Source organism: Dipodomys merriami, unplaced genomic scaffold (genome assembly GCF_024711535.1).
Source record: "Dipodomys merriami isolate MVZ:Mamm:240054 unplaced genomic scaffold, mDipMer1.0.p SCAF_98, whole genome shotgun sequence".
Classification (NCBI taxonomy): domain Eukaryota; kingdom Metazoa; phylum Chordata; class Mammalia; order Rodentia; family Heteromyidae; genus Dipodomys; species Dipodomys merriami.
In genome coordinates, this window is record NW_027206601.1 from 2,322,662 (window position 1) to 2,344,303 (window position 21,642).

General features: G+C 45.7%; 1 protein-coding gene across 1 annotated transcript in view; it reads right to left on the reverse strand.

Moving 5' to 3' along the window:
* Positions 1–10,794, reverse strand: part of Ogdh (oxoglutarate dehydrogenase) — a 110,367-nt gene extending 99,573 nt beyond the window's left edge. Inside the window, exon 1 of the mRNA XM_070014553.1 lies at positions 10,716–10,794. The gene's annotated coding sequence lies outside the window, so the exon portion shown is untranslated. The remainder of the gene's footprint in view (positions 1–10,715) is intronic.
* Between the last annotated feature and the right edge of the window lie 10,848 nt (positions 10,795–21,642).

Consider the following 21,642-nt stretch of genomic DNA (forward strand, 5'->3'; position numbering starts at 1 on the left):
AGAACTCCCACTCATCTGGTTGAACCACTACTAAATATCCCCATGCTGCTGATCACATATATGGTATATAACATATGAGCACCGTTATATATTACAGACTGTGATAGACAATTTGCTCCAGGAAAGTTAGAATGAACATGTGACTTTAAATGAGCATCATTATTCCACAATACTGTGAATTTCCGGAAATTAAGTAATCACTTAATCACAATCAAAAAAAAAAAAAAAAAAAGAACCTTGGGGAAGAGAGGGAGGGAGGGGATGGTAGGGGGAAAACAATGGAGTGGGTAACAATGTTCAAGAGGAAGTGGAAGTGTACTCATTGCCTCACTCATGTAACTGTAACCCTCTGTATAGTATCTTTACAATAAAAAAAATTAAAAAAAAAATAAAAATAAAAAGGAAAAGATAGGCTGGAAAGGTGGCTCAGTGATAGAGCGCTTGCCTTGCATGCCTGAGGCCCTGGGTTCCATTCCTCAGCGCCACATAAGCAAAAAGAAAAAAGCTGGCAGTGGTGCTGTGGCTCAAGTGGTAGAGTGCTAGCCTTGAGCTGAAGAGCTGAGGGACAGCGCCCAGGCCCAGAGTTCAGGCCCCGACCCCCCTTCCAAAAAAAAATAATAAAAGGGAAAAGATTTATCTGTTTGGACTTTTTTAGTTTACTTCCTTGTTTTAACTTGCAGACCACTGATACTCCTATATTTTTGGTTTCCACCATAGCTGCCACTATAACTAACTTTTGTTCAGATATTATCTCACTGACTTCTACGTAGACTGTCCTGGAACAATGATCCTCCCAATCTCAGTGTCCAAAGTAGCTAGGATAACAGGTGTAAGTCAACAGGGCTCAGCTTTTTTTTTTTAAGTCTATTTTACTTATTTATTTTGAAAGAACTGGGGCTTGAACTCAAGGTGTTGTTGTTTAATCTTTTTCACCCCAGGGGCTGGGAAGGTAGCTCAGTGATAGAGCGCTTGCCTTGCATGCATGAGGCCCTGGGTTCAATTCCTTAGCACCACATAAGCAGAAAGACGCTGAAGTGGCACTATGGCTCAAGTGGTAGAGCACTAGCCTTGAGCTGAAGAGCTAAGGGACAGCACCCAGGCCCAGAGTTCAAGCCCCACAACTGAAAAAAAACCTATTAATTAATTAATCTTTTTCACTCAAGACCCCAGTCTACCACTTGAGCCACAGCTTCATTTCCAGCTTTTTGCTGGTTAACTGGAGATTAACATAAGATTCTCATGGACTTTCCTGCCTGATTTAACTGGCTTCAAACCACGACCCTCAGATTTCAGCCTCCTGAGTAGCTAGGATTACAAGCATGAGTCACTGCACCCAGCAGGACACCTCTTTTGAGAGTTGCTGTTAAACCAGCTCTATCTCTTTGCTTTCTGTTCCTTGTTTTAGCTTTCTCAACTGTTGAGTCCAGCTGACTTGCTATATAGTTCTTTAATTATCTTATTGAGAGGCAGATAATGTTTGTTTGTTTGTTTTTTGGTCCTGGGGCTTGAACTCTGGGCCTGGGCGCTGTCCCTGCCAGGCTCTTCAGCTCAAGGCAAATGTTCTACCACTTGAGCCACAGTGCTACTTCTGGTTTTCTAGTGGTTTATTGGAGATAAGAGTCTCACAGACTTTCCTGCCCGGGCTGGCTTTGAACTGTAATCCTCAGATCTCAGCCTCCTGAGTAGCTAGGATTACAGGTGTGAGCCACCAGCGCCCTGCTTAAAGGATGCTTTTACTGTGAAATAACTAAAAGCCGAATACCGAGCTCCCTACCCCCACTTTGCATCTATCCTTTGTGATCTGAGTCATTCCCTCATGCAGTCACTTTACAATTGCCTTGGGTTTCAGGAAGAAAATGACTCACCAATAATCACCTTGTGACAAAAATTTAATTCTATATCTATCTATCTATCTACCTATCTAGTGTGTGTGTGTGTGTGTGTGTGTGTGTGCGCACGCGCGCGTGCACGCGTGCACACGTGTGCTCGTGCATGTGTGACTACTGGAACTTGAATTTAGGGCCTCTACTCTCACTTGGCTTTTTTTTTCCTCATGGCTATGCTCTATTACATTTTTCCAGTTTCCCCTCCTGAGCAACAGCTCAGTCTACTTTCAGGCAACTAGCTCCTGATTCTCCACTTCAGAGATAAAGTGATAACAAGTTGTCATTATGACTGTTCTCAAGAACAAACACTAATAATGGTCCCCTTGGCCACAATTGTGATTTGGGACTTTTTAACTGTACCTAACTTTCTTACTTCCTGCCCCTAATTTTCCCTATTTAATCTAAAGCCAGTGTCTCTACCCTTGAAGATGGATGAAGTTGTACTGAAGTGATATCTTCCCATGGCTGCCATATAATAAATCCCCTTTCTGGGCTGAGAATGTGGTTTAATGGTAGAGTGTTTGCCTAGCATTCATGAAGCCCCAGGTTTAATTCCTCAGTAGTATATAAACAGAAAAACTAGAAGTGATGCTGTGGCTCAAGTGGAAGAATGCTAGCCTTGGGCAAAAGAAGCTCAGAACAGTGCCCAGACGCCCAGCTCAAGCCCTGTCACAAAGCAAAACAAAAACCATAAACAACAGAAAAACTCCTTCCTCCTCCTTTTACTATGTCTCTGTAAAGAGACTTATAGGGAGAGTGGTCAGACCTAATGTTGGACTCCTGGACTTTGGGCCTCAGGTCAAAAATCTTGGTTTCAAAGCCACAAGAACAAGGAACTTTGTGCTTTGGTTACCATTACGTTCGTTCCTCTTAGAATATTAAGTGCCACAAATGGCTATGTACTGCATATTGGCTAAGCAAGCATAGGAAGAAGTGTCTAGACAAACAGCCAGCCAAACACTAATAAAAATTGCCCAGCACCTTTGAGGAGAAAAGTTTCTGAATCTGGAAAGTTAAATTAACCTAAACTAAGTTTTCTTTTCTCTTCCCTTCCTCTCTTTCTCCCTCTCTCCCTACTCCCTACCTCTCTTTCCTTTTGTGTGTTGTCGTTTTTGAACTCAGGGCCTTGGCACTGTTACTGAACTTTTGTGCTCAAGGCTAGCACTATACCACTTAAGTCACAGCTCTGATTCCAGATTTTTTTCCAGTCATGGGGCTTGAACTGGGGGCCTGGGCACTGTCCCTGAGCTTCTTTTGCTCAAGGCTAGCACTCTTCCATTTGAGATACAGTGCCACTTCCAGCTTTTTCTGCTTATATAGTACTGAGGAATCGAACCCAGAGCTTCATGCATGCTAGACAAGCACTCTACCACTAAACCACATTCCCAGCCCACTGAGTTTTCTCTTTTTTTGTACTTTTTATTGTAAAAATGCTGTACAGAGGGGTTACAGTTACATGAGCAAGATAATGAGTACATTTCCTATTGAGCATTGTTGCCTCCTCCTGTGTTTTCCCCCAACCATTCCTTCCCTCCCACCCACTAAGTTTTCTATGATAGGGAATTCAATCTCTTTAAGATTATCCATTACTTGGGGCAGATTTCAGGTCCTACAAAGTTATTGATACAAATACTTTTCCTCACTGAGATGAATTTGGATTCCTTGTAGAAATGATTATTTTGTGTTTAGGGCAGTCAATATACAAAATGGAAAGCAAGAAAGTTCCTAAGACTACTAGAATTGTGTCAAAATGACACAGGCGCCATTGAATATTTGATGAGACAATGTGAACAGCAAAAAAAAAAAAAAAAAATAGTGCCTGGTGTCCATGGCTCAAGCCTGTAAGCCTAGCTATTCAGTAGACTGAGTTTTTTTTTTTTTTCTGGTCCTGGGGCTTGAACTCAGGGTCTGGGCTCTGTCCTTAAGCCTCTCTGTGCTCAAGACTAGTGCTCTACCACTTGAGCTACAGCACCACTTCTGGTATGTGATACTAAGGTATCGAACCCAGGGCTTCATGCATGTTAAGCATCACTCTACCACTAAGCTACATTCCCAGTCCTAGACTGAGATTTGAGGACTGTGATTCAAAGAGTGCTTGGGGAGAAAAGTCTATGAGACTATGATCTCCAATTAAATAGCAAAAATTGAGAAGTGGAGGTGTGATGGCTCTGCTTTGGGGAAAAGAGTCCACCACTCAGAGACAGCCTCATGTAAAAAGATAACTTTATTGGGGATATGGATAGCTGACTAGCCAGGGATGCAGCCCAGACTCAGGAGCTGAAACTGTGACCCTAAATGGCCCACAAGCTAGGGTTTTTAATGGCAAAATCCATGTGGTCAAGCCTGACCACACACAGGTGGCCAATGGGATGTAACACACGCATAAAGATTGCATATTTATGTCAATGGTCAATGGGGTTACAGTCCATCTCATAGTAACTGTTTGAACTAACCTATCATTTGGTTTGAGTTGGCGTGCAAATTTGGGGTCCCCACACAAAGCTGGTGGATATTCTTACTCATGGGGGCTGTACATTCCAGAAACATAATGTCATGTGCCCCTGCACCCTTCAAGCTGGGGGTTGTTACAAAGACAGCTACAGGAGATGTATTACAAAGATAGCTTCCAGAGGATACACAACATGGCACAGCAGGCACTATTCTAATTAGGCAGGGTATGAGATAGCACAAAAGTCCATGTGAAATATATTTTAAGATCTCCCTTTATGGCCTCTCTTTGTTTTTAGTAAAGGGTCAATTTCTCAGCTTAGTTTTTCTCACATAGTCTGGGACCTTAACAGTCTAGGAGACCCTTCTCCTCTATAGCTCAAGTGATAGTCAGCCTTGAGCAAAACAGCCCAGCAAGAACAGAAGGCCCTGAATTCAGGACACACACACACACACACACACACACACACACACATGTGCACACACACAAAAGAGAGAGAGAGAGAGAGAGAGAGAGAGAGAGAGAGAGAGAGAGAGAGAGAGAGGGAGAGAGAGAGAGGGAGAGGGAGAGGGAGAGGGAGAGGGAGAGGGAGAGGGAGAGGGAGAGGGAGAGAGAGAGGGAGAGGAGGGGACCACCATTTTGTAACCCTAATGAAAATAACAGATGCAGACTTGATACTCACCCTGGGCACTACTGACATTTTGGGCTTGATAATTCTTTACCTTGTGCAGGGGGTGGTGGGGTATAGTTTACTCTATGATTGTGCAGCATCCGCCTCTACTCACTGGATGACAGTTGTAGATTCAGTACTTTTTTTTTTTTTTGCCAGTCCTGGGGCTTTAACTCAGGGCACAGGCAGGGCATGGGCATTGTCCTTGAGCTTCTTTTGCTCAAGCATAGCACTTGAGCCACAGCACCACTTCTGGCTTTTTCTGTTTATGTGGTACTGAGAAATTGAACCCAAGGCTTCATGCATGCTAGGCAAGCACTCTACCACTAAAACATATTCCCAGCTCAGATTCAGTACTTTCATGCAGCACACCACATGAACTCTCCAGTTGCAATAGCCCAAAATATCTCAACATTTCCAGAGTTCTTCAGATTAGGTAAAACAAAATCATCCCTAGTTGAAAACCACTGGTCTAATAATTAGCAATGGTTGCTAGACAATTAAAACCTGAGGTCAGCTTTATGATGGATAAAATTAGGCTTGTCACCCGTGAATGGAGAGATGAATTCTAGCATTACTGAAGGAGACAACCATACACTGAACCTTTCATTGTACACTGTAGAATTAACCCTAGCCATGAAGATTTCTTGCAAAAACCAAAACCAAAGCCATAAAAAAAAGCCCCAAATTAAACCTGATTCTAAGCCGGGTGCCAGTGGTTCACTCTTGTAAGGCTAGCTACTCAGGAGCTGAGATTTGAGGATCATGATTCAAAGCTAGCCAGGGCAGGAAAAGTTCATGAGACTCTTATCTCCAATAAACCACTCAGAAAACCTGAAGTGGTGCTGTGGCTCAAGTGGTAGAATGCTTGCCTTGAGCTGAAGAGCTGAGGGACAGTGCCCAGGCCCAGAATTCAAGCCCCACAACCAACAAGAAAAAAAGAAAAAGAAAAAAAGGAAAAACCTGATTCTAATCAAGCCTCTAAACAGTCTTGGATCCAAGCTTTTGTTTTTGTTTCTTTCTTGTGCTATTACTGGGCTTGTCTCAGGATTATGCACTCTCTCTGGGGTTTTTCTATTCACAGCTTATGCTCTATCACTTAAGTCATGTGTCTAGCTCTGGTATTTTGCTGGTTAATTGGAGATGTCTTTCAGATTTGTCTGTCCTTTGGCTTTGAACCTCAATTTTCAGAACTTAGTCTCCTGAGAAGGTAGGATTATAGGCATGAGCAATCAGTTCAAGTATTGATACACTTATTTTTTTTTGTCAGTCATAGGGCCTGAACTCTGGGCTTGGGCACACTGTCCCTCAGCTCTTCAGCTCAAGACTAGTGGGCTACCCCTTGAGCCACAGGCCCACTTTGGTTTTTCTGCTTATGTGGTGCTGAGGAATCGAACCCAGAGCGTTATGCATACAAGGCAAGTACTCTACCACTGGGCCACCTTCCCAGCCTTGATACACTTTTTATCTTTAGACCTTTTTTTAATTGGCTTGAACTCAGGGCCTCATATTTCATTTGGCTTTCTTATTCAATGACTGATGTAAGCATTAAGCCCACCTTGGATCCTCAGCTCCACTTAGACCTGAACTCCTCCCTTCCCTAGAGTTCCCTGCATACTGCTGTCCCCTCCCTCTCTCCGCCCAGACCCACCTGAACTCCCATCTACCACACTTCCTGCCCCCAGACCCTGCTGCTACCTAGATAGTGGACGTTTCCATGTGCTCTCTCTGGGAGAAATTTGGCTCCTCTAATAAACCTTGTAATAATCTTTCTCCTGTGCCTGCCTGCTTCTGCATAGTCTCCCGGGATGGATGTGATGGATCCTTTCATTGGTGGTTCTACAGGGATAGGTTCCTTGGTGGATTTGCTCCCCCCTCCACTTCGGATGGGGGTCTGACCAGCTCCCCCAGGACCTAGCCTGAGGTCCTACACTCCTGTCACCAGAGGACCACCAAGGTAACGTCCTCCTGACCAATCCCCCTACCTGCTGCCCAACACTGGTTAATTAAGTACTACCTTCAGGTAAGTGAAGAGTCTTAGATTGCATTGTATAGGCTCCAAGCATATGTTGGGGGCCTCAGGCCCCCCCCCAAAAAAAACTTGGCCAAGAATCTAGCCGATGGCTTCCACGGCTGAGGGACGCCATGGAGAAATGTGACATTTCCCACAGGATGTTTCCCACTTTTTGAGCCAAATTCACTGTCGGGGACTCTCGCAGTCAGATTTTAGTTCCACCATCACTTACCATGGAAAAGGACAGAACTAAATTTCCTTACAATCAAATTTGACCCCCTGGTCTGTGGCCCCCTCTGCGGGGGGCATGTGAGGCACCCCCTCTGAGGCCTTCCCTATGGGCCCCCTCCTCTGCCCTTGTAGTGGGGGTGGAACCTGAAGCTCCATGTGTGCCAGAAGCAATGCACCCTCACTGTCAAAATCTTCAGCTCTCTCTAGCATTGACCATATGGCAGATGCGCCATCTTGGCATCATGGGAGCTCAGCTGCTATTTCTCGCCAACTCAATTTTGCTCTGTAGTAGGAAGACCCCTACGCAGGCAGGCAAGCCCACCTAGTTGTCTGGAGTGACAGAGCCCACCGCAACAAAGTTGTTAATAAAGAAGCAACTTTATTGAGAAGGTTCCTACACTGACCAGCCAGGGCCGCAGCACAGGCTTGGGAGTTAATACTGTGACCCTGAGTGGCCCCCATTCTTGGTTTTTAAAGGCAAAAATCTATGAGGTCGAGCCTGGTCATGTGCAGGTGACCAATGGGATCATATACCACTGGGTAGGATCATATGGTCATACCAGACCACACATTACCACACAAGGTGGAGTTTACTGTAAGCAAGTAGATTACAACCTATCTGGATCAGTCTTTAACTGAACAATCAAGGTGGGTTAGGTTGTTAAGGGGAAGGGGACCTAGAGGCATTCTTTCCATTCCAGGAACTGGGCTGGTTGGAGCCTAGGTCTAGTTAACCTTGTTTAAAGGTTTTTTTTTCTAAAATCCCTAAAACAAAGGCAAAGCCTGGAAAGAAGCTATACCAGCTAGAGTCTCCTCTCAGGGCCTACTTCACTCCCCTCTTTGACTTGTTCCTGAGTCAAATCATTGACTCAGTTTTTCCATTGGGATGGAATCATTTTGAGTTCTCATTACCATTAATTTTATGGCTCCAATCCTCTTTTGTATGAATGACATTGATGTATTAATTACACAAGGGCTAATTAATAGCATCAGGAGGATAAGAATCAAGGTGGGCAGCAATAGCTGAAATCAGGGTCATTATCCATGGAGACTAACAGTTAATGTCAGAAGCAAGAGAACTACGCCAGTGAGGGCAGTTATTAGGGTTGTCGCCCATGGGGACCATGAGAAGAGAGACTGATAACATGACTCAGTCCCTCAGACTCTCCTGAAGCCAAACTTTCCCTAATACAAAGGCTACCTTGCTTCATGAGAAGAAGTCCAGTCCCCAGTGATTTCAGAGAACTACCTCTGCCAATGAGTCTAGCTGGCGGCTCTAACTAAACCAGCATCTAGATTGCAGTAGGCCCATCCTTTCTCCCCACCATACAGGTAAGACATAAAGAATGTTCCACATCAGTGCACCAATCCTGACTCTATGTGTATCACAGCTAACTTAATTTTATACCAGCTTTACTCATAAGCTCCAATTTTAAGACACACTCATATCATTTGCTACGTACTTAAACTTACAAACATTTTAAGACAATCCTTACTTTTTAAGCCCCTTTTTTTTAAATCCAGGAGACCATTTTTCCCCCAATTCCTTTCCCAAGGCTTTCTTTACTACCCTCTTTTTTTTTTTTTTTTTTTTTTTTTTTTTTTTTTTTTTTTACAATTCCTTGAGCTTCTTTGTGGCTAGAGTTTAAAACTGCCCAATTTTTCCTTTGGCTTGTGGAACCAAGTTATCTCAGAACAGCCTTAAGGCACCACTGGGGTGAAGAAACTTGCTAGATTTTTAAGGCTAAGAGCAGGGCTGGGTCTCATTCCTTTTATTACCTGCATTGATAACACACACTCAAGAGGAAGCAGGTTATTACCATAGCAGAGCCAAACTAGGCTGTGATTATAGAGTGGATTTCCAGTCACTAAGCCCTGGAGTGCTTAAGGCAAGCCAGTGATATCCTTGCCCCCAATATCCACCGTGGGAGTAGAGAGGGTTACTGGATATCACCCAAAATAATGTCCCACAAGATCTTAGTTTTAGCAGCTTTCAAGCGGGATGCAGTCTCAGGTGATGGAATCAGGAAGGAGTTCAGTCTACTTTTTCCACGGTGGAGGTGGTCAGGGTAACAATGTAGATTTCCTCCAGGTGACTATCAGGCTGTAGCAGCAGCAGCAGGGTCTTTTCAGTGGCTCCAAGGGACTGTCACACCTTGTGCTGGGCTGCAGATTCCTACACAGACTGGTTAAGGATATATTACATAGGCTTGGCAGGCCTTGGCCCCATTGGTTTTTAAGACTATTTAGACAGTAGCCCAGGACAATTTACCAAAATGACAACTTTTTTACTAATCAGACATTTTTGTAAATAGACACAGAAGGCTTAGTCTTGTAACCATCTCTGACAGATGCAGTCTCCACACTTGCACACCTGTTAACACTATTCTTTATGCCTTTTTCTAAAAAAAATTATTTTATCTATTTTGTCTCGTTCTTCCAAAACTGACTCTGGACTCTTGATCTTAAAAGGAGGTTGATGGGCGAAGGTCCATCTTCTGTAACTTCTTCAAGCTGACTTCAGGGGTATTGATCCTACCTAGCCAGGAACCTATAACCTTAGCCTATTTTACAAAGAGGTTACCTGGGTTAGATGTCATTAAGAACAATATTTTAACTTTTGATAAATGCACAGACCTTTTCTCTGGTTACAGCAGTGTAGCTTGTTTAGCACTCTGGTTTGCAAAAGCATCTTTCTGGATGGCTTAGGAATGTGATCTCTAGTGACCCTAGCAATGCCTAAGTTACCTGTGCAGGCCTTCAGACAAATGTCAATAGAAATAGACTCTCAGGTTTATAAACCCTTTTTTTGTTGTTGTTGTTGAACAGATGAATTTCATGTAGCTGGTGTCAGCTCAGTTACTGCCAATTAGGGCTTTTGGCACATACAGGGGTTGAGATTTTAACTCTTCCCCACATTTTATAACTTCAGCTTTTTACTACTATCACAGAGGATGGCAAGTTCCTGTCCTTTACAAGGTAGATAGTCATGGACATTAGGCATGCTTACAAACTATCTTCCCATGACCTCCTGGCTCTGACCAATTTTTGAAGGGTCATGCATAAATGACTCTAGGATCTGACATTATTTCTGCCATCCAAGCAGTGGCTTACTGCCTCTGGATGCTCCTCCATTGCTTTTGTCCCAGGAGTGTCTTCTCCACACTGGGATAAATGCCTCATTGGCATTAGCTGGTCCCTGGACTTGAATGTGGGACCTGAGCGCTGTCCCTTAGTTCTCGAGCTAAAGGCTAGCACTCTGCCACTTTGAGTCCCAAAGCAACTCTGCTTGCTCTTTCAGCACTCTGCTGGCTGATTAGAGGTGACAGTCTCACAGGGACCTTTTTCTGCCCAGGCTGGCTTTGAACCAGTTTGCGGATCAATGAATCTTATAAAAGGCCACTTTACTCCAATTAAAAGCAACAAGGTCGTCAACATAGAAGTAGCTTTTAAGCATGTTCTTACCTGGAACTTAAGAACCAAAGTTACATCTGACAAATTGTAAGAATCCTCTGTGCTTTGCTCTGGGCTTGCTGGAAACTGTTAAACAAACCTATAAGAGCAAACAGGAATAGCAATTATTCTGATAATCCTTTTTTTTTCCTTTGTGCACTTTGAGGCAAATGTTAAGAACAATTTTACTTTTTATATCCAAAAATCCATTCCTAAGTTTTAAGCCTCTTATTGATCTCTTTTAATATTTTATACTTTAGTTTTCATTTGCATTTTGAAAAGGTCCCTGGAAATCTTGAGGCCAAGTGTCACTCATTGCCCCTTGGTTGCTTGTTTTATTATTTATTTATTTTTGTGGGGCCTGAACTCTGGGCCTGGGCGCTGTCCCTCAGCTCTTCAGCTCAAGGCTAACACTCTACCACTTGAGCCACAGTGCCACTTCTGGCTTTTTTCTTTTTGCTTATGTGGTGCTGAGGAATCGAACCCAGGGCCTCATGCATGCAAGGCAAGCACTCTACCACTGAGCCACCTTCCCAGCCCGGCTGCTTGTTTTAAAACAGATACACATTAAAAACTTTTAACTCAAATGACAATTTTTCCTTAATGCAAGAATTACAATCACCATCACTGTACCAAGAAGCTAGACTTAACACCTTTATGATTTTTAAAAACCTATCCTAATTGTAGAACATCATTGAAAGCAATTCACATTATACAAATAAACTTTTTAACCCTCTTTTTCAGGCCTTTTTAATCTTAATTTTAACACATTCCAGGGGCAGTTTTAGCAATACTAATCAGATCACTACATCACTAATTTTTACCATCATGTTTCTAGTATTTATCTGTAGAGAAGGACAGAACAAAAATGGGTCACTCGGCCCCTCCTGTGGAATGGGCATGCACCCAATCCGACTCTTTAGGGTTAGATGAACTGCGTTTGTGCCAGCTTGCCCTCTTTCACCATGCGTGGACTCCTCCCAGGGCCCGTACCACCATCTGTGGACCCCCCCGGGCCTGTCCCACCATGCATGACCAGCTGAACTGCACTTCTGTCTGATAACCCCTCGCCCCTAAAGATAGGTCTTCTGTTGGCTTCTAAGTTTTTTCCCTTTCTTTTCTCTTGGTTCTAGAATAAAATACAGTTTTAGACCCACAGAACAGGTAATGTCTTTGACAGTGTTAAACTAACCTTTACATTTAAATTTTTAATATTTATCACCAAATTTTAGCTAAGGAAACTAAATCCCAAACAGCCAATGCATTTTTGTTAAGCCAAATAACTTGATTACAGTGTAAACAGCCTTATGCATTTTAAATATATTTTAAAATACCAGATTTTCTAATTTTCAAGTTAAAGAATCCTTAAAAAGCCTTTTAAAACAATGTAAAGATTACCCAACTGTTACAGCATGCTGACAATTCTTTTTTTTTTTTTTTTTTTTTTGTCGGTCGTGGGGCTTGAACTCTGGGCCTGGGCACTGTCCCTCAGCTCTTCAGCTCAAGGCTAACACTCTACAACTTGAGCCACAGTGCCACTTCTGGCTTTTTTCTTTTTGCTTATGTGGTGCTGAGGAATCGAACCCAGGGCCTCAGGCATGCAAGGCAAGCTCTCTATCACTGAGCCACCTTCCCAGCCCCATGCTGACATTCTTTTTTTTTTTTTAAAAAACTTATATTGGATGTATTTAATAAATTGTTAAAAGTAACCACCAGATGCCTAAGATAACAGACTTCCTTTAAAGAATTAACAATATATAATTGAAAGTTAGGCAGATAATGTAATTAAAACAATGCCCTAAAGGGAGATACAAAATATTGGAGGAAGAGTGTTCAATTTGTGACACTGAGATTTGGAGGGTGTCATAAAGAGTGTTGTTCTTAGTGAGGTCTTGAAGGAAAGGATGGTAAGATGTGAAGAGACAAAGCAGTAGTATAGGAAAAAAATCTGGAATCAAGGATAAGCATGAGTAAAAACACCAAGACACCATCCTCTATATCCCCCTCCCCCAGCACTGAATACATTGTAGCAACCCAACAACTGATTAAAGTAATTTAATAATACATGGTGATTTCACTGTGAACCTCACCTTTCACCTGAATAGAAGGCTTTCTTCCCATGTAGGACCACACTATAGAGGCTTATTTTGATGATAGAAAGTGATTAAATAAGGATAAGTGAAAAAGTCCAAGATGGCAAGGTGCAGGGGGACCTAGTTGACACACCTCTAGTCTGCCAGTTACGACAGAGAAGAGGGCGTAAGGAAAAGGAAGCATTTCTGACCTGAATTCTGAGCTCTCCCACTTCCAAGGGGTCATAGCAGAGATTAAAAACCAGAGTGGCAGGCACGTGTACCAGTCCGTCAGCGATCGGCTCTGCCAGCTGCCCAGAGCCAGGTCCCAGTCTCTCACAGAGGTCCCAGCGAGGCTCTAGGACCTGCACCTTGGTCAGGTGCGGTTGGGAAGCGTTCGATGCTGACTCTCCGGCCCGGGCCACCCACACCCATTCACCCTGGAAGAGGCCGAGACTACGGAGACAACTCCAGCTCACCCCTAGGGAATCTCCAGTCCCTCCTAGCACTCCCCGGAGTTGCCGGACTGTGTCGGAAACTGCAAAGGAGGATGCTATAGGCGGGGGTGGGGGCCGGCTGCCGTCTCCGCTCTCCAGCCCCAATCTGGCTTTTCCGCGGAGCTCAGTGACGGCCAGTCGCGTCCCGGGGCCCAGCAGCCCTTGCAGCGCCGGCCGCGTTTCCAACACGCGCGGCCCGGGCACCGGCAGGGTCTCCCCACGCCTCACCAGCAGCGGTCCGACGCGCGGCCCGAGCCCGGGCCCCGGGCAGGCGACAAGCAGCGCCCAGCCGAGCGCCGGGGGTCGCCGCACGGGCCGCGCCCGCACCCGCGCGCCGGAGCCCAGTGCCAGAAGCCGCAGCAGTGCGCGGCTCACCAGCAGCTGCGGGGGCCCAGGACCCTGCTCCCCGGCTCCCGCACCCGGGCCCTCCAAGGCCGCCACCAGCAGCGCCGGGCCTGCCGGACTCTCGTCTGCAGGCCGCAGGGCCAGCACCAAGCCCAACCCCGCCGCAGGCCACGGGCCCCCAGGAGGCAGCAGCACTGACAACGGCGGTGTCTCGGCCGGGAAGGGATCCAGGACCCGCAGGACGGCCAGCGCCATGACAGGAGACCAACCCCAAACTCGATGCTGACAATTCTTATCTTGAACCTGTTCACACTCATACAAAACACTCACACAGATTTTTTTTCCCCCGATCGGTCCTGGGGCTTGAACTCTGGGCTTGGGTGCTATCCCAGTGCTCTTCAGCTCTAGGCGAGTGCTCTACTGCTTGAGCCACAGCGCCACTTCCAGGTTTCTACTGGTTTATTGAAGAGTTTTTCCTGCCAGGGCTGGCTTTGAACCCTGATCCTCAGATCTCAGCCTCCTGGGTAGCTAGGATTACAAGCGTGAGCCACCGGCGCCCGGCTCACACACATTTAAAGCATGCAAAAATTAAAATTAGTTGTACATACACTATCTAAAATCTTTAGATAACAAATATTTAAGACAAGGTTTTCTTTTTTTAACAAAGTACATTTGTTGAGCTTCATTTTCCCAGGGCTTGCTTGTTTAGTAAGGCATTTCACCAATTAATCTTTGGAATACCTTTAGTGGGAGGAAGGTTGGGGAGAGGGGGTCACCTGAAACTAAACAGAATCAGCTGAATGTCTCTGAACCAGGCTCACAGCAGTCTACACCCTCCCCTCAGACAGCCTTGACAGGGAGAAAATTCAGCCTGAGGCTTGAAGGGGACTAAACTAGTCAGCCAACTTCCACGCCTCACAGGAAGGGGGACATAGCAGGTCTGTGAGAGCCCAGCTAGAGGCTGGAACTTCTGTTCTCCCAGAGATGTTCAAATAAATAACAAAACACAAATAAACACAAAAACCAAGGATCCACATTTAAAACTGGTACCAATTCTAAAACAGGACAAGACAAGAACTGAAGGCTGAGTTGGGGACTAATGGGCCCCCAGTTTATCCCTACCAGAACTCTGTGCTGCTCCCACTCAGCAAGCTGAATTCACAGTCTGCTGAGTGAGCCTGCCACTCTCACCCAGAATTTCCCTACCTCAGAAAACATAAAACAGAAAACACACTAAAGTAAACAAGACAGACAAGTGGCCACAAAGACAAAATCAGGTCTCAGTGAATGAGGTGACATCTCACCACCATTCACTTACCATTCACTTACCATTCACCCCCTCTACTCACCTCCAGAAGATTTTTCTTTTAGATTCCTGCAAATGTTGACCCAGGGGCCTTCCAAGGTGGAGAAGAATTCCCAGTCATCTTGGGGCAAGGGAAAGAAGTCCCTACCGGCTGATCCCTCAGACTGGCAGGTTCTTCCCCATGCTCAGACCCCGAGCCAAAGCCTGAGGCTAAGATCTTGCTGGTGCCACTTGCAGGTGGTCAGTGGCAGTTTCATAATTGACAAAGAAGCAAGTTACAAAAGCAGAACCAGCAGTTTTTGTTTTTTTTGGAAATCTTTAAAATAAACTAGGACAAGGTCTAGGGGTGTCCCCGGAGTGGACTCACTTTGTCCCATATTTTTCCTGTAAAGGAAATCCAATTACAAACATGGCAAGCAACAGCAAAAGCACAATGAGACATCGACAGACACGATTATACACAGAATGAGGGGGGGATCCCAAAACCAAAAGTTACTTTTTTTCTCAACAACTTTCTCCACAAGCAAGCCCTTGTCCAACTAGGACTGCTAGGACTGGTGGAATTGAGGGGTCCAGGCGTCCCTGGACCTCCTCAGCCGTAGGAGACTCTGCTGTGTCCAGCCTCACTCTGGTGCCTTCTCTACCTAGGTTGACCATGCCTACCTCAAGGCTTTTCTCGGAAATTCTCTTTTTCTTTTTTTCTTTTTTTTTTGGGGTCCGGTTGTGGGGCCTGAACTCTGGGCCTGGGCGCTGTCCCTCAGCTCTTCAGCTCAAGGCTAGCGCTCTACCACTTGAGCCAAAGCGCCACTTCCAGCTTTCTTTTTGCTTCTGTGGTGCTGAGGAATTGAACCCAGGGCCTCAGGCATGCAAGGCAAGCACTCTACCACTGAGCCACCTACCTTCCCAGCCCTCGGAAATTCTCTCGATCAGCCGAGTGCCCGCACACTGTCCTCCCAGCTGGGGATTTCAATCCCCTTCAGGTTGGAATGGCTAAGAGCTCTATCCTGGATGAGCCTCCATTAAATGTAGTAGGAAGACCACTACTCAGGCAGGCAAGTCCACCTAGTTGTCCAGAGTAACAGAGCCCACCACAACAAAGTTGTTAATAAAGAAGCAACTTTATTGAGAAAGTTCCTACACTGACCAGCCAGGGCCGCAGCACAGGCTTGGGAGCTGATACTGCGACCCTGAGTGGCCCCCTTTCTTTGGTTTTTAAAGGCACAATCTATGAGGTTGAGTCTGGTCACATGCAGGTGACCAATGGGATCATACCATACAAAGGATTGTACCCTCATACCAGACCACATACAGGTGGCCAATAGGGGGAGTTTACCGTAAGCATGTAGAAAAGGCAGGGTTTACTGTAAGCACATGGTATCGCCAGTTAGAGCCAGATTACAACCTGTTTTTTTGTGTTATTTTTGGGGTCTGGTCGTGGGGCCTGAACTCTGGGCCTGGGTACTGTCCCACAGCTCTTCAGCTCAAGGCTAGCACTCTACCACTTGAGCCACATTGCCACTTCCGGCTTTTTTTCTGCTTATGTGGTACTGAGGAATCGAACCCAGGGCCTCAAGCATGCAAGGCGAGTGCTCTACCACTGAGCCACCTTCCCAGCCCAACCTATCTGTTTTTCTGTTTTATGGGTCAGTCTTTAACTGAACAATCAAGGTGGGTTAGGTTGTTAAGGGGAGGGGGACCTAGAGGCATTCTTTCCATTCCAGGAACTGGGCTGGTTGGAGCCTAGGTCTAGTTAACCTTGTTTAAAAGTTTTTTGTTTTGTTTTTTTTTTTTTCTTTCTAAAATCCCTAAAACAAAGGCAAAGCCTGGAAAGAAGCTGTCAGCTAGTCTCCTCTCAGGGCCTGCTTCAGCTCCAACTCAACTTAATTCTCTGACACCCCACACCTGACCTGTGGCGCCATTATATCATGCCACATGTCTGTTTGTGTCTTGTCTCCTGTTTACTAAAAGTTTCTTGTTGTTGGCAGTTTTGTGTTTTAAACTGACCACATGGTTCCATCACAATTAGGCAAAATAATTCCAATAAACCTTAAATGGCCGATTTTAAAATCTAAGCACGCTCTATAATCTGTGCACAAACATGTCTATTTGTCTATATGTAAACAATTATGGTTTCAAGGTTACCAAGTACTCTGCTTACTAAAAATCTTTGTCAATGGAAGCTGCAATTTAATCTAGATTGCTTTAAAACTTTTTTTTTTTTGGTCGGTCCTGGGGCTTGAACTCTGGGCTTGAGCACTGTCCTTGTGCTCTTCAGCTCAAGGGGAGGGCTCTACTGCTTGAGCCACAGCATTACTTCCTGTTTTCTAGTGGTTTATTGGAGATAAGAGTCTCACAGACTTTCCTACCTGGGCTGGCTTTGAACCGAGATTCTCAGATCTCAGCCTCCTGAGTAGCTAGGATTACAGGTGTGAGCCACCAGTGCCTGGCTGCTTTAAAACTTTGTGACTTGACTATAAGCAAAGAAAAAAAAAGGAAGTTTTAAAAGGCCTTGGGAAAGGAGTTAGAAAAGATAGTTTCCTTTGGAAAATAAATGAAATTCGTAATTAAGTTGGCTGTGATTTATGTCATTCCTATGTCCATCTATGCTGAGTTAAATATTTTACCTTTGACCATGGCTAGTAAACTAAGGCTAAGGTTTCAATTCTCCATTTTCTCCTCTGTGTACCGATCAACTTCCTTTAAGATCAAGGGACCAGAGTGAAACCAGTGGCACCAGCCGGCAAAAGTTAGTGTGAAACAGGTCTTCAACCAATATATGTAGAAATGTTTGCAGGTAACCAGCAGGAGGTGTGACAGATGCCACAGCCTCGCCCAGACTCCGGTCTTGCTCCATCACACATGACCAAAAGCCTGCTAATTTGAGGTAAAACACAAGCCACTTTATATATATATATATATATGTATTTTTTTTTTTGGGGTCCGGTTGTGGGGCCTGAACTCTGGGCCTGTCACTCAGCTTTTCAGCTCAAGGCTAGGGCTCTCTACCACTTGAGCCACAGCGCAACTTCCGGCTTTTTTCATTTTGCTTTATGTGGTGCTGAGGAATCAAACCCAGGGCCTCAGGCATGCAAGGCAAGCGCTCTACCACTGAGCCATCTTCCCAGCCTGATTGTTATATATTAAAAGATAAATCTTTGAGCAAAAAATGCTAAGGGAAAATGCCTTGAGCTTGAGTGCAAGGCCCAGTGCTGGCATACACACAAAAGTGCAATAAGGCTGGCTTAGCAGAAGAGTGCTTGAAGGATTAACTCCCATGCAGTTTTCCCAGGTGCATACAGATAAATACCAGGCAACCTAACCAAAGATAAGTGCAGACTGCCCAACTGTTACAGCAGGACAATCTATTTAAGCCTGGTTGTAAACATTCAACCTTGGGCCCAACCGAAAAGTCCCCCCCAACCCCCAACTCCTGGCTTTTTCATTGACCTCTGCCTCCTTGCTCAGACCTCATAAAATCTAGCTCCTGCCCCAGCTCTGACACAGTCTCCAAGTCTGCGGGAAGGCTGTGTCCTTCACTGCTCTATCTCAATAAACAGTCCTCACCTGTGGAGATTGAGTCTGGCCTGTTTCCTTCCTTTCTCCTCCAATTTCCTAACAGTGCTTACCTAGCATGCATGAAACCCTGGGTTCAATTCCTCAGTACTACATACACAGAAAAAGCTGTAAGTGATGCTGTGGCTTAAGTGGTAGAACACTATCCTTAAGCAAAAGAAGCTCAGGGACAGTGATGAGGCCCTGAGTTCAAGCCCCAGGACTGGCACCAAAAAAAAGTGCAATCAACCTCTGCAGCAATCTGGTCTGTTCAAGGTGCATATGACCCCTACAGAGATCTGAAAAACAGCTAGTCTTTTGTATGATGAGATATGTATGGGGACAAAGTGGTCTGGTGGGAAGAGAATGTTATTAAACATCTATTCAAAAAGGATTATAGGGCTGGCAATGTGGCTTAGTGATAGAGTGCTTACCTAACTTGCAAGAAACCCTGGGTTCGATTCCTCAGTACCACATAAACAAAAAAAAAATCAGAAGTGGCTCTGTGGCTTAAGTGGTATAGTGCTAGCCTTGATCAAAAAGAAGCTCGGAAGCTGGGCGCTGGTGGCTCACGCCTGTAATCCTAGCTACTCAGGAAGCTGAGATCTGAGGATCTTGGTTCAAAGCCTGCCCGGGCAGGAGAGACCATGAGACTCCTATCTCCAATAAACCTCCAGAAAACCGGAAGTGGTGCTGTAGCTCAAGTGATAGAGCGCTCACCTTGAGCTGAAGAGCTGAGGGACAGCGCCCAGGCCCAGAGTTCAAGCCCCATGGCCGACCAAAAAAAAAAAAAAAAAGAAGCTCGGGGACAGTGCCCAGGACCCAAGTTCAAGTCCCAAGATGGGCAAAAAACAAAACAAAACAAAAAAGGATTATATATATTAAGAGACCTGTTAGTGAAATAATCAGTAAGCCCGGAGCTAGTGGCTCACACCTGTAATCCTAGCTACTCAGGAGACTGAGATCTGAGGATTCTGGTTCAAAGCCAGCTTGATCAGGAAAGTCTGTGAGGCTCTTATCTCCAATAAAACACTCAGAAAACTGGAAATGGTGCTGTGGCTCAAGTGGTAGAGTGCTCACCTTGAGCTGAAGAGCTGAGGTACAGTGCCCAGGCCTTGAGTTCAAGCCCCAGGACTGGCCAAAAAAAAATTATTTTAAATTTTGGTGGGTTTGATGCTGTTTTAAAAAGTTTCATTTGGGACAAGGAATGTGGTAGAGTGCTTGCCTAGCATGCAGGAGGCTCTGAGTTCGATTCCTTGGTACCAAACAAACTCTATTATTATTATTATTATTTTTTTTTTTTGCCAGTCGTGGGGCCTGAACTCTGGGCCTGGGCACTGTCCCTCAGCTCTTCAGCTCAAGGCTAGCACTCTACCACTTGAGCCATGGCCCCACTTCAGCTTTTTCTGCTTATGTGGTGCTGAGGAATTGAACACAAGGACTCATGCATGCAAGGCAAGCACTCTACCACTGAGCCACCTTCCCAGCCCCTAAATATTTTTTTAAATGCTTTATCTGTTACAAATATTAAACTGTTTATACAAGAACTACTAGGATTTGTTATATTTCAGGGAAAAAATGCTGGAAAGCAGAAGATGGAACTTTGTTGAAGCTCAGATTTTGAGTATACAAGTTCATTGTAACTGTTCTAATTCATAAGTTCTCTTAATAAAAAAAAATTAAATGATTTCAGCACTCAGGAGGCTAGCAAGTTCCAGGCCAGTTTAGATAAAAGAAACAAAACAAGTCAGGTGCAGGTGGCTCATGCCTGTAATCCTAGTTATTCAGGAGGCTGAGGTCTGTGGATCAGAGTTGGAAGCCAGCTGGGCAGAAAAGTCTGTGAGACTTCTTCAATTAAATCACAGAAAAAGCTGGGAGTGGCACTGTGGCTCCAGTGGTAGAGTGCTAGCCCTGAGCAAAAGGAGCTCAAGAATAACACTAAGGCGTGGGGGGGGTGGGTAGGAGTGCTGGGAAGGTGGCTCAGTGGTAGAGTGCTTGCCTTGCATGCATGAGGCCCTGGGTTCGATGCCTCAGTACCACATACACAGAAAAATCCAGAAGTGGTGCTGTGGCTCAAGTGGTAGAGTGCTAGCCTTGAACTAAAGAGCTGAGGGACAGTGTCCAGGCCCTGAGTTCAAACCCCATAACTGACAAAAACAAAAGAAAGAAAGAAAGAAAAAAAGAACAACACCAAGGCCCAGAGTTCAAGCCTCAGGACCAGGAATAAACAAAAACAAGATTAGAAAACTCCAAAACAACAACAAAGCTAGGGGCATGGCTCAAGCAGTACAGCAAACTCCAGGCCCTGGGTTCCACCCTCATTCCTGTCAGAAACAAAACAAAACACAAGACAAGTAAACTGATCCAACTTCCCTTTGCCCTGATTTTATGCCCAGTAAGTAACGTTTAATCTTTTGTACACGGCAGTGTGGTGTACTCGGCCATGTGCACAGATCTCCTATAGCCCACACTTTCAGCGCCGTTTCACCCCCTCCTCTTTTTTTTCCCCCCCCCCCCGAGAATGGGAGGAGAGTGAGTAGGAGAGGCTGTGACCGAGCAGGGCGCGGGGGTGGGGGTGGGTGGCCCAGGGAGGGCCGCGGTGCGGGGGGGGGGGGCCCGCGGGGCGCGGGGGCGCGGTGCAGCAGGGGCGCAGCCACCTTGGCCTGTGTCCACACTGGAGTTCGGCAGGCGCGAGGACGTGGCAGCTGTGCCATTTACTTTGCATCCCAGTAGACACAAGTTAACCTAAATACTCAGATCTTACGGTGGCGATTACACGCCAGAATCCAGACTGCCAGCCTCTGCACAAGGATCCGGGAGGCTGGCCGTCTGGGCCTCGGCGGGACAGGGGGGGACCCATATGAAGGGGTTGCTTATGCTTTGTGTTTGGCACTGAAGACCCCACGGGGCTGTTCAAGCCATCGAAGCCACTGGGCCGGAGAAGCAGCTGCGCCCTCACCACCGCTGAACCCCAAGAACTCACCCGGTCCACCTTAGCCCACAGGGTGGGCACCGAGCCTCTCCCTACCCACCGGGGAGAGGAGCAGGCTGTAAGAGCCCGCGGGCGGGAGGGGCCCAGGGTGTCTCAGGCCGGTGCGCAGGCGCGGAGCGGTGCAAGCCGGTTCCCTCCGTTTGGCTGGCGGCGTTGGTGCGCAGGCGCAGAACGG